The sequence below is a fragment of the Ranitomeya imitator genome, chromosome 3, assembly GCF_032444005.1.
Source record: "Ranitomeya imitator isolate aRanImi1 chromosome 3, aRanImi1.pri, whole genome shotgun sequence".
NCBI lineage: Eukaryota > Metazoa > Chordata > Amphibia > Anura > Dendrobatidae > Ranitomeya > Ranitomeya imitator.
Genome location: NC_091284.1, coordinates 841,039,789 through 841,055,846, shown reverse-complemented (window position 1 = coordinate 841,055,846; position 16,058 = coordinate 841,039,789). Strand labels below are relative to the sequence as shown.

At 43.7% G+C, this 16,058-nt stretch overlaps 1 protein-coding gene across 1 annotated transcript in view; it reads right to left on the bottom strand.

The window, feature by feature from the left end:
- Positions 1–14,196, bottom strand: part of LOC138671430 (ankyrin repeat domain-containing protein 50-like) — an 85,241-nt gene extending 71,045 nt beyond the window's left edge. Inside the window, exon 1 of the mRNA XM_069759599.1 lies at positions 14,055–14,196. The gene's annotated coding sequence lies outside the window, so the exon portion shown is untranslated. The remainder of the gene's footprint in view (positions 1–14,054) is intronic.
- Between the last annotated feature and the right edge of the window lie 1,862 nt (positions 14,197–16,058).

Genomic DNA, 16,058 nt, shown 5'->3' with positions numbered 1-16,058 from the left:
ATTTGAAGGGTTTCTGAGGGATGTTATTCTGGATTATCTCAATGAGAATAACTGTTTAACTCCATATCAGCATGGGTTTATGAGAAATCGCTCCTGTCAAACCAATCTAATCAGTTTTTATAAAGAGGTAAGCTATAGGCTGGACCACGGTGAGTCATTGGACGTGGTATATCTCGATTTTTCCAAAGCGTTTGATACCGTGCCGCACAAGAGGTTGGTACACAAAATGAGAATGCTTGGTCTGGGGGAAAATGTGTGTAAATGGGTTAGTAACTGGCTTAGTGATAGAAAGCAGAGGGTGGTTATAAATGGTATAGTCTCTAACTGGGTCGCTGTGACCAGTGGGGTACCGCAGGGGTCAGTATTGGGACCTGTTCTCTTCAACATATTCATTAATGATCTGGTAGAAGGTTTACACAGTAAAATATCGATATTTGCAGATGATACAAAACTATGTAAAGCAGTTAATACAAGAGAAGATAGTATTCTGCTACAGATGGATCTGGATAAGTTGGAAACTTGGGCTGAAAGGTGGCAGATGAGGTTTAACAATGATAAATGTAAGGTTATACACATGGGAAGAGGGAATCAATATCACCATTACACACTGAACGGGAAACCACTGGGTAAATCTGACAGGGAGAAGGACTTGGGGATCCTAGTTAATGATAAACTTACCTGGAGCAGCCAGTGCCAGGCAGCAGCTGCCAAGGCAAACAGGATCATGGGGTGCATTAAAAGAGGTCTGGATACACATGATGAGAGCATTATACTGCCTCTGTACAAATCCCTAGTTAGACCGCACATGGAGTACTGTGTCCAGTTTTGGGCACCGGTGCTCAGGAAGGATATAATGGAACTAGAGAGAGTACAAAGGAGGGCAACAAAATTAATAAAGGGAATGGGAGAACTACAATACCCAGATAGATTAGCGAAATTAGGATTATTTAGTCTAGAAAAAAGACGACTGAGGGGCGATCTAATAACCATGTATAAGTATATAAGGGGACAATACAAATATCTCGCTGAGGATCTGTTTATACCAAGGAAGGTGACGGGCACAAGGGGGCATTCTTTGCGTCTGGAGGAGAGAAGGTTTTTCCACCAACATAGAAGAGGATTCTTTACTGTTAGGGCAGTGAGAATCTGGAATTGCTTGCCTGAGGAGGTGGTGATGGCGAACTCAGTCGAGGGGTTCAAGAGAGGCCTGGATGTCTTCCTGGAGCAGAACAATATTGTATCATACAATTAGGTTCTGTAGAAGGACGTAGATCTGGGGATTTATTATGATGGAATATAGGCTGAACTGGATGGACAAATGTCTTTTTTCGGCCTTACTAACTATGTTACTATGTTACTATGTTACTTTGTTACATGTTATTACAGTACAGGGAGATATAAGAGGAGCGGTGATATCACATCTAATTACAGTACAGGTGATATAAGAGGAGCGGTGATATCACATCTTATTACAGTATAGGAGGATATAAGAGGAGCGGTGATATCACATCTTATTACAGTACAGGGGGATATAAGAGGGGCGGTGATATCACATCTTATTACAGTACAGGGGGATATAAGAGGAGCGGTGATATCACATCTTATTACAGTACAGCGGTGATATAAGAGGAGCGGTGATATCACATCTTATTACAGTACAGGGGGATATAAGAGGAGCGGTGATATCACATCTTATTACAGTACAGGATGATATAAGAGGAGCGGTGATATCACATCTTATTACAGTACAGGGGGATATAAGAGGGGCGGTGATATCACATCTTATTACAGTACAGGGGGATATAAGAGGAGCGGTGATATCACATCTTATTACAGTACAGGGGGATATAAGAGGAGCGGTGATATCATCTTATTACAGTACAGGGGGATATAAGAGGAGCGGTGATATCACATCTTATTACAGTACAGGGGGATATAAGAGGAGCGGTGATATCACATCTTATTACAGTACAGCGGTGATATAAGAGGAGCGGTGATATCACATCTTATTACAGTACAGGGGGATATAAGAGGAGCGGTGATATCACATCTTATTACAGTACAGGATGATATAAGAGGAGCGGTGATATCACATCTTATTACAGTACAGGGGATATAAGAGGGGCGGTGATATCACATCTTATTACAGTACAGGGGGATATAAGAGGAGCGGTGATATCACATCTAATTACAGTACAGGGGGATATAAGAGGAGCGGTGATATCACATCTTATTACAGTACAGGGGATATAAGAGGAGCGGTGATATCACATCTTATTACAGTACAGGGGGATATAAGAGGGGCGGTGATATCACATCTTATTACAGTACAGGGGGATATAAGAGGGGCGGTGATATCACATCTTATTACAGTACAGGGGGATATAAGAGGAGCGGTGATATCACATCTAATTACAGTACAGGGGGATATAAGAGGAGCGGTGATATCACATCTTATTACAGTACAGGGGATATAAGAGGAGCGGTGATATCACATCTTATTACAGTACAGGGGGATATAAGAGGGGCGGTGATATCACATCTTATTACAGTACAGGGGGATATAAGAGGGGCGGTGATATCACATCTTATTACAGTACAGGGGGATATAAGAGGAGCGGTGATATCACATCTTATTACATTACAGGGGATATAAGAGGAGCGGTGATATCACATCTTATTACAGTACAGGGGGATATAAGAGGGGCGGTGATATCACATCTTATTACAGTACAGGGGGATATAAGAGGAGCGGTGATATCACATCTAATTACAGTACAGGGGGATATAAGAGGAGCGGTGATATCACATCTTATTACAGTACAGGGGATATAAGAGGAGCGGTGATATCACATCTTATTACAGTACAGGGGGATATAAGAGGGGCGGTGATATCACATCTTATTACAGTACAGGGGGATATAAGAGGAGCGGTGATATCACATCTTATTACAGTACAGAGGGATATAAGAGGAGCGGTGATATCACATCTTATTACAGTACAGGGGGATATAAGAGGAGCGGTGATATCACATCTTATTACAGTACAGGGGGATATAAGAGGAGCGGTGATATCACATCTTATTACAGTACAGGGGGATATAAGAGGAGCGATGATATCACATATTATTACAGTACAGGGGGATATAAGAGGAGCGATGATATCACATCTTATTACAGTACAGGGGATATAAGAGGAGCGGTGATATCACATCTTATTACAGTACAGGGGAATATAAGAGGAGCGGTGATATCATCTTATTACAGTACAGGTGATGTAAGAGGAGCGGTGATATCACATCTTATTACTGTACAGGGGGATATAAGAGGAGCGGTGATATCACATCTTATTACAGTACAGGGGGATATAAGAGGATTGGTGATATCACATCTTATTACAGTACAGGGTGATATAAGAGGAGCGGTGATATCACATCTTATTACAGTACAGGGTGATATAAGAGGAGCGGTGATATCACATCTTATTACAGTACAGGGGATATAAGAGAAGCGGTGATATCACATCTTATTACAGTACAGGGGATATAAGAGAAGCGGTGATATCACATCTTATTACAGTACAGGGGGATATAAGAGGAGCGGTGATATCACATCTTATTACAGTACAGGGGGATATAAGAGGAGCGGTGATATCACATCTTATTACAGTACAGGGGATATAAGAGGAGAGGTGATATCACATCTTATTACAGTACAGGGGATATAAGAGGAGCGGTGATATCACATCTTATTACAGTACAGGAGGATATAAGAGGAGCTGTGATATCACATCTTATTACAGTGCAGGGTGATATAAGAGGAGCGGTGATATCACATCTTATTACAGTACAGGGGGATATAAGAGGAGCGGTGATATCACATCTAATTACAGTACAGGGGATATAAGAGGAGCGGTGATATCACATCTTATTACAGTACAGGGAGATATAAGGGGAGCGGTGATATCACATCTTATTACAGTACAGGGGGATATAAGAGGATTGGTGATATCACATCTTATTACAGTACAGGGTGATATAAGAGGAGCGGTGATATCACATCTTATTACAGTACAGGGAGATATAAGAGGAGCGGTGATATCACATCTTATTACAGTACAGGGGATATAAGAGGAGCGGTGATATCACATCTTATTACAGTACAGGGGGATATAAGAGGAGCGTGATATCACATCTTATTACAGTACAGCGGGATATAAGAGGAGCGGTGATATCACATCTTATTACAGTACAGGGAGATATAAGAGGAGCGGTGATATCACATCTTATTACAGTACAGGGGGATATAAGAGGAGCGTGATATCACATCTTATTACAGTACAGGGGATATAAGAGGAGCGGTGATATCACATCTTATTACAGTACAGGGGGATATAAGAGGAGCGGTGATATCACATCTTATTACAGTACAGGGGATATAAGAGGAGCGGTGATATCACATCTTATTACAGTACAGGGGGATATAAGAGGAGCGTGATATCACATCTTATTACAGTACAGGGGGATATAAGAGGAGCGGCGATATCACATCTTATTACAATACAGGGGATATAAGAGGAGCGGTGATATCACATCTTATTACAGTACAGGATAATATAAGAGGAGCGGTGATATCACATCTTATTACAGTACAGGGTGATATAAGAGGATCGGTGATATCACATCTTATTACAGTACAGGGAGATATAAGAGGAGCGGTGATATCACATCTTATTACAGTACAGGGGATATAAGAGGAGCGGTGATATCACATCTTATTACAGTACAGGGAGATATAAGAGGAGCGGTGATATCACATTATTACAGTACAGGAGGATATAAGAGGAGCTGTGATATCACATCTTATTACAGTACAGGGGGATATAAGAGGAGCGGTGATATCACATCTTATTACAGTACAGGGAGATATAAGAGGAGCGGTGATATCACATCTTATTACAGTACAGGGAGACATAAGAGGAGCGGTGATATCACATCTTATTACAGTACAGGGGAATATAAGAGGAGCGGTGATATCACATCTTATTACAGTACAGGGGATATAAGAGGAGCGGTGATATCACATCTTATTACAGTACAGGGAGATATAAGAGGAGCGGTGATATCACATCTTATTACAGTACAGGGAGATATAAGAGGAGCGGTGATATCACATCTTATTACAGTACAGGAGATATAAGAGGAGCGGTGATATCACAGCTTATTACAGTACAGGGGGATATAAGAGGAGCGGTGATATTACACCTTATTACAGTACAGGGGGATATAAGAGGAGCGGTGATATCACATATTATTACAGTTCAGGGGGATATAAAAGGAGCGGTGATATCACATCTTATTACAGTACAGGGAGATATAAGAGGAGCGGTGATATCACATCTTATTACAGTACAGGGGATATAAGAGGAGCGGTGATATCACATCTTATTACAGTACAGGGGGATATAAGAGGAGCTGTGATATCACATCTTATTACAGTACAGGGGGATATAAGAGGAGCGGTGATATCACATCTTATTACAGTACAGGGGGATATAACAGGAGCGGTGATATCACATCTTATTACAGTACAGGGGGATATAAGAGGAGGGGTGATATCACATCTTATTACAGTACAGGAGGATATAAGAGGAGCGGTGATATCACATCTTATTACAGTACAGGGTGATATAAGAGGAGCGGTGATATCACACCTTATTACAGTACAGGATAATATAAGAGGAGCGGTGATATCACATCTTATTACAGTACAGGGTGATATAAGAGGAGCGGTTATATCACATCTTATTACAGTACAGGGTGATATAAGAGGAGCGGTGATATCACATCTTATTACAGTACAGGGTGATATAAGAGGATCGGTGATATCACATCTTATTACAGTACAGGGAGATATAAGAGGAGCGGTGATATCACATCTTATTACAGTACAGGGGATATAAGAGGAGCGGTGATATCACATCTTATTACAGTACAGGGGATATAAGAGGAGCGGTGATATCACATCTTATTACAGTACAGGGAGATATAAGAGGAGCGGTGATATCACATTATTACAGTACAGGAGGATATAAGAGGAGCTGTGATATCACATCTTATTACAGTACAGGGGGATATAAGAGGAGCGGTGATATCACATCTTATTACAGTACAGGGAGATATAAGAGGAGCGGTGATATCACATCTTATTACAGTACAGGGAGACATAAGAGGAGCGGTGATATCACATCTTATTACAGTACAGGAGATATAAGAGGAGCGGTGATATCACATCTTATTACAGTACAGGGGGATATAAGAGGAGCGGTGATATTACACCTTATTACAGTACAGGGGGATATAAGAGGAGCGGTGATATCACATATTATTACAGTTCAGGGGGATATAAAAGGAGCGGTGATATCACATCTTATTACAGTACAGGGAGATATAAGAGGAGCGGTGATATCACATCTTATTACAGTACAGGGGATATAAGAGGAGCGGTGATATCACATCTTATTACAGTACAGGGGGATATAAGAGGAGCTGTGATATCACATCTTATTACAGTACAGGGGGATATAAGAGGAGCGGTGATATCACATCTTATTACAGTACAGGGGGATATAACAGGAGCGGTGATATCACATCTTATTACAGTACAGGGGGATATAAGAGGAGGGGTGATATCACATCTTATTACAGTACAGGAGGATATAAGAGGAGCTGTGATATCACATCTTATTACAGTACAGGGTGATATAAGAGGAGCGGTGATATCACACCTTATTACAGTACAGGGAGATATAAGAGGAGCGGTGATATCACATCTTATTACAGTACAGGGGGATATAAGAGCGGTGATATCACATCTTATTACAATACAGGATGATATAAGAGGAGCGGTGATATCACATCTTATTACAGTACAGGGGGATATAAGAGGAGCGGTGATATCACATCTTATTACAGTACAGGATAATATAAGAGGAGCGGTGATATCACATCTTATTACAGTACAGGGGGATATAAGAGGAGCGGTGATATCACATCTTATTACAGTACAGGATAATATAAGAGGAGCGGTGATATCACATCTTATTACAGTACAGGGGGATATAAGAGGGGCGGTGATATCACATATTATTACAGTACAGTGTTGTTCGGCGTTGTTCACACTGTACGTTAATGAGGTAGTGACCCAGGAAAGTTGAAAGCAAAATGTCTTTAATGTCCAAAACTCACAAATGAAAAGCAAACAGTATCATTTGGATAGCAGTCAGGGCGTCAAAACAGTCCGTATTCGATACCTGTTTACGTGGGCGACTGCACCACCGTGTCACGCTGAGGAGAAGCCAGGCGTTCGCTTCCCTTGGCTCCGTGTTACTTCACACAAGCCGGATGTTGCAGAGGCACCTGCTCTGTAGATTGCAAACCAATAATGACACATCCAAACCTTTGCTGCAGGGTTTTAAATGAGATCTGTGGCCATGGACCACTTGTACGACCTGGCTGGAGGGAGTGAACCGCCCCACTGCCATCCTGTAGTTCACTCCAAAAATAAAAGCCTATGCCAGTGTCATGAACCAGGGGTGTTTGTTTGCCCCCAGTTCTTCATCAGGGATTTATTTATATCCCACTTCCCAGTTTGGAACTTGCGCCCCCCCTTACCCTCAGGTCAGTCAGGGAACTGCACCTAGGATAGTCACCAGAAAAGCTACCTTGCTATGTACTGGCTATTGGGCACACTGCCGTGAGAGTGATATAATTACTCCCGCTCAGGCGGGAAATACAATTATCAAACGGCGACCGTCGCTGCCAGTTTCCCCAAAAGCTCAGGATGTTTCGCTGCCACCAGCACTTATTACTTATAATTAATAACGGGTCATGAGCCAACCCAATCAGTAGCGATGACTTATTTCGGAGGACTTAGGGGTACGTTATTAGGGCAAGGAAAACGAAACTAGTAAGTATTATAGTTTTTACTCAATAAAAAAGATTAGGCAGTGTTTACAAAAGTAGATAAAAGATGTTACAAAAACGAGACAATTATAGTATGTACAGGCAATTACAAAATAAAATGGATTAAAGGTGGAAAAACACTTACAGCCATCTCAGACAATGGCAAGCCATGTGGTTGGGAAAGGGAGCGACATCCCAATGCATCAGGCTGGCTACATAGCCTCTCGTAACTGACTTCCTGGGCAAAAGGCCACTCCTAAAATGAGGATAAATTTTTTTTATACCCTCTGGTCGTGACATCACTGAGGGGGTGGATACGCCCTCCTTTGAAAGTTATGAAAAACCTTCTATTAAATATAGCTCTTGGGGGAAGCTCGTAGAGGGACGACAAAAGGATTACATGTCTTCTCACGAGATTAGCTTACATATACAGTTAGGGCCAGAAATATTTGGACAGTGACACAATTTTCGCGAGTTGGGCTCTGCATGCCACCACATTGGATTTGAAATGAAACCTCTACAACAGAATTCAAGTGCAGATTGTAACGTTTAATTTGAAGGGTTGAACAAAAATATCTGATAGAAAATGTAGGAATTGTACACATTTCTTTACAAACACTCCACATTTTAGGAGGTCAAAAGTAATTGGACAAATAAACATAACCCAAACAAAATATTTTTATTTTCAATATTTTGTTGCAAATCCTTTGGAGGCAATCACTGCCTTAAGTCTGGAACCCATGGACATCACCAAATGCTGGGTTTCCTCCTTCTTAATGCTTTGCCAGGCCTTTACAGCCGCAGCCTTCAGGTCTTGCTTGTTTGTGGGTCTTTCCGTCTTAAGTCTGGATTTGAGCAAGTGAAATGCATGCTCAATTGGGTTTAGATCTGGAGATTGACTTGGCCATTGCAGAATGTTCCACTTTTTGGCACTCATGAACTCCTGGGTAGCTTTGGCTGTATGCTTGGGGTCATTGTCCATCTGTACTATGAAGCGCCGTCCAATCAACTGTGCAGCATTTGGCTGAATCTGGGCTGAAAGTATATCCCGGTCCACTTCAGAATTCATCCGGCTACTCTTGTCTGCTCTTATGTCATCAATAAACACAAGTGACCCAGTGCCATTGAAAGCCATGCATGCCCATGCCATCACGTTGCCTCCACCATGTTTTACAGAGGATGTGGTGTGCCTTGGATCATGTGCCGTTCCCTTTCTTCTCCCCATCATTCTGGTACAGGTTGATCTTTGTCTCATCTGTCCATAGAATACTTTTCCAGAACTGAGCTGGCTTCTTGAGGTGTTTTTCTGTCTATTTTTGGTATTGATGAATGGTTTGCATCTAGATGTGAACCCTTTGTATTTACTGTCATGGAGTCTTCTCTTTACTGTTGACTTAGAGACAGATACACCTACTTCACTGAGAGTGTTCTGGATTTCAGTTGATGTTGTGAACGGGTTCTTCTTCACCAAATTAAGTATGCGGCGATCATCCACCACTGTTGTCATCCGTGGACGCCCAGGCCTTTTTGAGTTCCCAAGCTCACCAGTCAATTCCTTTTTTCTCAGAATGTACCCAACTGTTGATTTTGCTACTCCAAGCATGTCTGCTATCTCTCTGATGGATTTTTTCTTTTTTTTCAGCCTCAGGATGTTCTGCTTCACCTCAATTGAGAGTTCCTTTGACCGCATGTTGTCTGCTCACAGCAACAGCTTCCAAATGCAAAACCACACACCTGGAATCCACCCCTGACCTTTTAACTACTTCATTGATTACAGGTTAACGAGGGAGACGCCTTCAGAGTTAATTGCAGCCCTTAGAGTCCATTGTCCAATTACTTTTGGTCCCTTGAAAAAGAGGACGCTATGCATTACAGAGCTATGATTCCTAAACCCTTTCTCCGATTTGGATGTGGAAACTATCATATTGCAGCTGGGAGTGTGCACTTTCAGCCCATATTACATATATAATTTTATTTCTGAACATGTTTTTGTAAACAGCTAAAATAACAAAACTTGTGTCAGTGTCCAAATATTTCTGGCCCTAACTGTAAATCTAAACATGAGGTAGCTGTGTGACCTGGTTAAAGGGAACTTGTCACCCCGAAAATCGCGGGTGAGGTAAGCCCACCGGCATCAGGGGCTTATCTCCAGCATTCTGTAATGCATTCTGTAATGCTGTAGATAAGCCCCCGATGTTACCTGAAAGAGGAGAAAAAGACGTTAGATTATACTCACCCAGGGGCGGTCCCGCTGCTGGTCCGATCAAACGGGTGTCTCTGGTCCGCTGTGGCGCCTCCCACCTTCATTCCAAGGCGTCCTCTTCTGATCTTCAGCCACGGCTCCGGCGCAGGCGTACTTTGTCTGCCCTGTTGAGGGCAGAGCAAAGTACTGCAGTGCGCAGGCGCCGGGCCTCTCTGACCTTTCCCAGCACCTGCGCACTGCAGTACTATCCTCTGCCCTCAACAGGACAGACAAAGTACGCCTGCGCCGGAGCCGTGGCTGAAGATCAGAAGAGGACGTCTTGGAATGAAGATGGGAGGCGCCGCAGCGGACCAGAGACGCTCATCCGACCTGACCAGCAGCGGGACCGCCCCTGGGTGAGTATAATCTAACGTCTTTTTCTCCTCTTTCAGGTAACATCGGGGGCTTATCTACAGCATTACAGAATGCTGCAGATAAGCCCCTGATGCCGGTGGGCTTACCTCACCCGCGATTTTCGGGGTGACAGGTTCCATTTAAGTACAAATCCATTCCTCGAATTCTGCTGGTTCTGGAACCTAGGAAAATCACTGTGTGGTCGCTCTACTGATGCACATTCCAAAAATGTAAGATTCCCCCTATCTCACTTAATCAATGCCATTATATTTGGTCTTAAAATTAACACTGTACTAGACAAAGAGATGGCCATGAGGCTGTAGGCTGCTTTCCACCAGTTCAGAGCCATAAAACTAACCAGCGAGGGCTGCTAGCACACTGGTTTCACATTACAGCTGTACAGCAGGGGAGAGGGAGGCTTGTGCAGGCATGCAAATTCATGATAGCCAGGTTTTCTTAAATCTGCCTTGGGCAAGTAGCTTGACCAGTTCCACACTTACTTTTATTCTGCACTGCCAGCACAGCTATGCCTGTGACTGCAATGCACTCCAGGGGCCTCAATATGCTTCTATGTGCATCCTGGGGGATAGTTATCGCCCCTCACATATCCCCCCCCCCCTCTGTTCAAACTTGTGGGGTTGAACATTTGTCACAATACAAGGGACCCATGACAGGGCATGCGCATTTCTCTGTGTCTTCTCTGCCCAACTAAAATTTTGTAGGGGCAGGAACCATCTGGTGACCCGAGCATTCCTCTCTTTTGCATTTCTCATCCAGACAAGAGGTGAATTGTCCATTACCAAACAAAACTGATGCCTGAGCAAATAGTGTAGGGACTCCAAGGCCCACTAAATCCCCGAGCACTCCTTCTCCACTACGCTATAACTTTTCTCTGCCTGGGATGTTCATCCCCGTTCACCTCTTGCAACAGCACCGATGCTAGGCCTACCTCCGAGGCATCTGTTTGAACGATAAAGGTGAAGTCTGGGCTGATGAGGACTGGCTGTACACACAACGCCGACATCAGGGACTGGAATGCTTCCTCCGCTTGAGAGTTCCACTGGACCATAACCGATTTCTTTCCCTTTAACAGGTCGGTTAGGGGTGCCGATCTCCCAGCAAAATTAGGTATAAACCGGCAGTAGTATCCAATGATGTCAAGGAACGCTCTCACTTGCTTTGTATTTAATGGCTTGGGCCAGTTCTGAATGGCCGCCATCTTGTTTACTTGGGGTTTGATAACCCCGTGGCCGATCACGTACCCTAAGTATCGGGCTTCCGTGAGCCCTATCATGTATTTCTTTGAGTTCGCTGTTAACCATGTGATTGTGAGGGACTCCAGCACTGCTTGTACCTGTGACAGGTGGGTATTCCAGTTGGTACTAAAGATGACGATATCATCTAAATATGCCGATGCGTACTTCTGATGAGGCTCTAACACTATGTCCATCAGCCTCTGGAATATTGCCGGAGACCCATGTAACCCAAAAGGCAAGACGACATAGTGCTAGAGGCCCTCTGGCGTTAGAAATGCGGTCTTTTCTATTGCCAATTCTGTCAGTGGAACCTGCCAGTAACCTTTGGTAAGATCGAGCGTGGTGAAGTACTGGGCCTCCCACAGTCTCCCAATTAGCTCGTCCACCTGGGGCATTGGATAGAGGTCAAATTTTGACACATTCATTTTCTGGAAGTCATTGCAAAAACGTAAAGACCCGTCTGGCTTCGGAATTAGGACAATGGGGCTGGCCCACTCTGGGATTCCTCGATGACTCCTAACTGGAACATTTGCTTCACTTCAGCCACGATGGCTTGCCTCCGGGCTTCTGGCACTCAGTACGGTTTCATCCGTACCCTTACCCAAGGCTTGGTGACAATGTCATGTCGGATCACCAAGGTCCACCCCAGCAGTTCTGAGAATACATCCGTATTCTGTTGCCCCAAAACCTGAGCCTCCCGTCACTGCTGTTTTATGAGAGCGTCATCTATTTTAACGTCACCCCCGGCCGCGTCCCTGGCTGGTGACAGAGGGTTCTCTGATGGTACGGCCGGAGTCACCTCTGTAACCAAACATTCCCGGTTCTTCCAGGCTTTTAGCAGGTTCACATGGTACAGTTGTTCTGGTTTTCTCTTTCCAGGCTCGTACACTCTATAATTCAATTCTTCCAACTTTTCCAGTACCTCATATGACCCTTGCCACTTGGCCATGAGTTTACTCTCTGCCGTGGGCACAAGCACTAACACTCTATTCCCTTCTTTAAAGGACCTGGCCTGGGCATCCTTCAGATGCTCTTTTACTATGGGCCTGACTGCCGCAATCTGGTCCTGCATGCTCGCCAGGCTCTCAATGACACTCTTATGCACAGTTGGCTCCTGTTCCCCCGTCTCCTTGGCCATGCCAAAACCAGGGATTCAAGCTTCAGGAGGCTAATTTGCATATTCCAGGTGCCTTCTGGGAGAAGCGAAGTCTCCCTAAGCTAGAAGATCGTTGGGTACAGCCGGGACCAGCTGCTTCGAAATCATCACCAAACCAGGGATTCAAGCTTCAGGAGGCTAATTTGCATATTCCAGGTGCCTTCTGGGAGAAGCGAAGTCTCCCTAAGCTAGAAGATCGTTGGGTACAGCCGGGACCAGCTGCTTCGAAATCATCACCAAACCAGGGATTCAAGCTTCAGGAGGCTAATTTGCATATTCCAGGTGCCTTCTGGGAGAAGCGAAGTCTCCCTAAGCTAGAAGATCGTTGGGTACAGCCGGGACCAGCTGCTTCGAAATCATCACCAAACCAGGGATTCAAGCTTCAGGAGGCTAATTTGCATATTCCAGGTGCCTTCTGGGAGAAGCGAAGTCTCCCTAAGCTAGAAGATCGTTGGGTACAGCCGGGACCAGCTGCTTCGAAATCATCACCAAACCGCGCGCCTTACGGCGCGCGAATTTTTGCCTGTAGGACATTATTGCAAGAGAGCTTGGCTGAGTAGATTACACAAGAAGGAAAACACACAGCAAGTCAGCAGGATCTAGGAGCAACATGGCAGATGTGACAACCTACATGGTGAGCTGCAGCATGTGCTACATGTTCACAGATCGACCAGAAGAAGAATCCAATTTCACCTGTCAGAAGTGTAGACTAGTGGCCCTTTTAGAAGAAAAGGTGCGGGGTCTGGAAGAAAGAATAGCAACTTTGAAACTCATCAAAGAGAATGAAGACTTTCTAGACAGAACAGAAGCATCTCTACTGGTCACAGAAGGTGCAAAAAGTGTCAGAGAACCTCCAAAAGCAGATGAGTGGAAGCATGTGACCAAAAGAAGCAAGAAGACCATGGAGAAATCACCAACCACACAACTGAAGAACCGATATCAAATCTTTGTAGAGGATGAAGATGGCACACCTAAGAATGAAGCAATACCAGCAAGCAAAAAAGAAAAGGGCACACAGCAACAAGTGACAGCAAAAAGTACAGCCAAGAAGCAACGAAGAGTGGTGGTGGTGGGAGACTCACTACTGAGAGGCACCGAAGCAGCCATCTGCAGACCGGACATAACTGCAAGAGAAGTATGCTGCCTTCCAGGTGCGATGATCAAGGATGTGACCGATAGGATACCAAAGCTCTTCAGCTCCAAGGACGTCCACCCATTTCTTCTGATACATGTTGGCACCAATGACACGGCAAGGAAGGACCTACCGACAATCTGCAAGGACTTTGAAGAGTTGGGGAAGAAAGTAAAGGAACTGGATGCACAGGTAGTTTTTTCTTCTATCCTTCCAGTAGACGGGCATGGCACCAGGAGATGGAACAGGATCCTTGATGCAAACAACTGGCTAAGACGATGGTGCAGACAACAAGGATTTGGATTCCTGGACCACGGTGTGAATTACTGGTATGATGGACTCCTCGCCAGAGACGGACTACACCTCAACAAACCTGGGAAACACACATTCGCCAGAAGACTCGCTACACTCATCAGGAGGGCGTTAAACTAGAAGAAGAGGGGACGGGAAGAAAAACATTAGACTCGAACAAAGACGACCCAGGAAAACATACTCAGAAGGGAGGTAAGAACATTTCTAAAACAATCCACAGTGAGGAGATTGGAACAAAACAAAATCCTCTAAACTGCATGCTCGCAAACGCCAGAAGCCTGACAAACAAGATGGAAGAACTAGAAGCAGAAATATCTACAGGTAACTTTGACATAGTGGGAATAACCGAGACATGGTTAGATGAAAGCTATGACTGGGCAGTTAACTTACAGGGTTACAGTCTGTTTAGAAAGGATCGTAAAAATCGGAGAGGAGGAGGGGTTTGTCTCTATGTAAAGTCTTGTCTAAAGTCCACTTTAAGGGAGGATATTAGCGAAGGGAATGAGGATGTCGAGTCCATATGGGTTGAAATTCATGGAGGGAAAAATGGTAACAAAATTCTCATTGGGGTCTGTTACAAACCCCCAAATATAACAGAAAGCATGGAAAGTCTACTTCTAAAGCAGATAGATGAAGCTGCAACCCATAATGAGGTCCTGGTTATGGGGGACTTTAACTACCCGGATATTAACTGGGAAACAGAAACCTGTGAAACCCATAAAGGCAACAGGTTTCTGCTAATAACCAAGAAAAATTATCTTTCACAATTGGTGCAGAATCCAACCAGAGGAGCAGCACTTTTAGACCTAATACTATCTAATAGACCTGACAGAATAACAAATCTGCAGGTGGTTGGGCATTTAGGAAATAGCGACCACAATATTGTGCAGTTTCACCTGTCTTTCACTAGGGGGACTTGTCAGGGAGTCACAAAAACATTGAACTTTAGGAAGGCAAAGTTTGAACAGCTTAGAGATGCCCTTAATCTGGTAGACTGGGACAATATCCTCAGAAATGAGAATACAGATAATAAATGGGAAATGTTTAAGAACATCCTAAATAGGCAGTGTAAGCGGTTTATACCTTGTGGGAATAAAAGGACTAGAAATAGGAAAAACCCAATGTGGCTAAACAAAGAAGTAAGACAGGCAATTAACAGTAAAAAGAAAGCATTTGCACTACTAAAGCAGGATGGCACCATTGAAGCTCTAAAAAACTATAGGGAGAAAAATACTTTATCTAAAAAACTAATTAAAGCTGCCAAAAAGGAAACAGAGAAGCACATTGCTAAGGAGAGTAAAACTAATCCCAAACTGTTCTTCAACTATATCAATAGTAAAAGAATAAAAACTGAAAATGTAGGCCCCTTAAAAAATAGTGAGGAAAGAATGGTTGTAGATGACGAGGAAAAAGCTAACATATTAAACACCTTCTTCTCCACGGTATTCACGGTGGAAAATGAAATGCTAGGTGAAATCCCAAGAAACAATGAAAACCCTATATTAAGGGTCACCAATCTAACCCAAGAAGAGGTGCGAAACCGGCTAAATAAGATTAAAATAGATAAATCTCCGGGTCCGGATGGCATACACCCACGAGTACTAAGAGAACTAAGTAATGTAATAGATAAACCATTATTTCT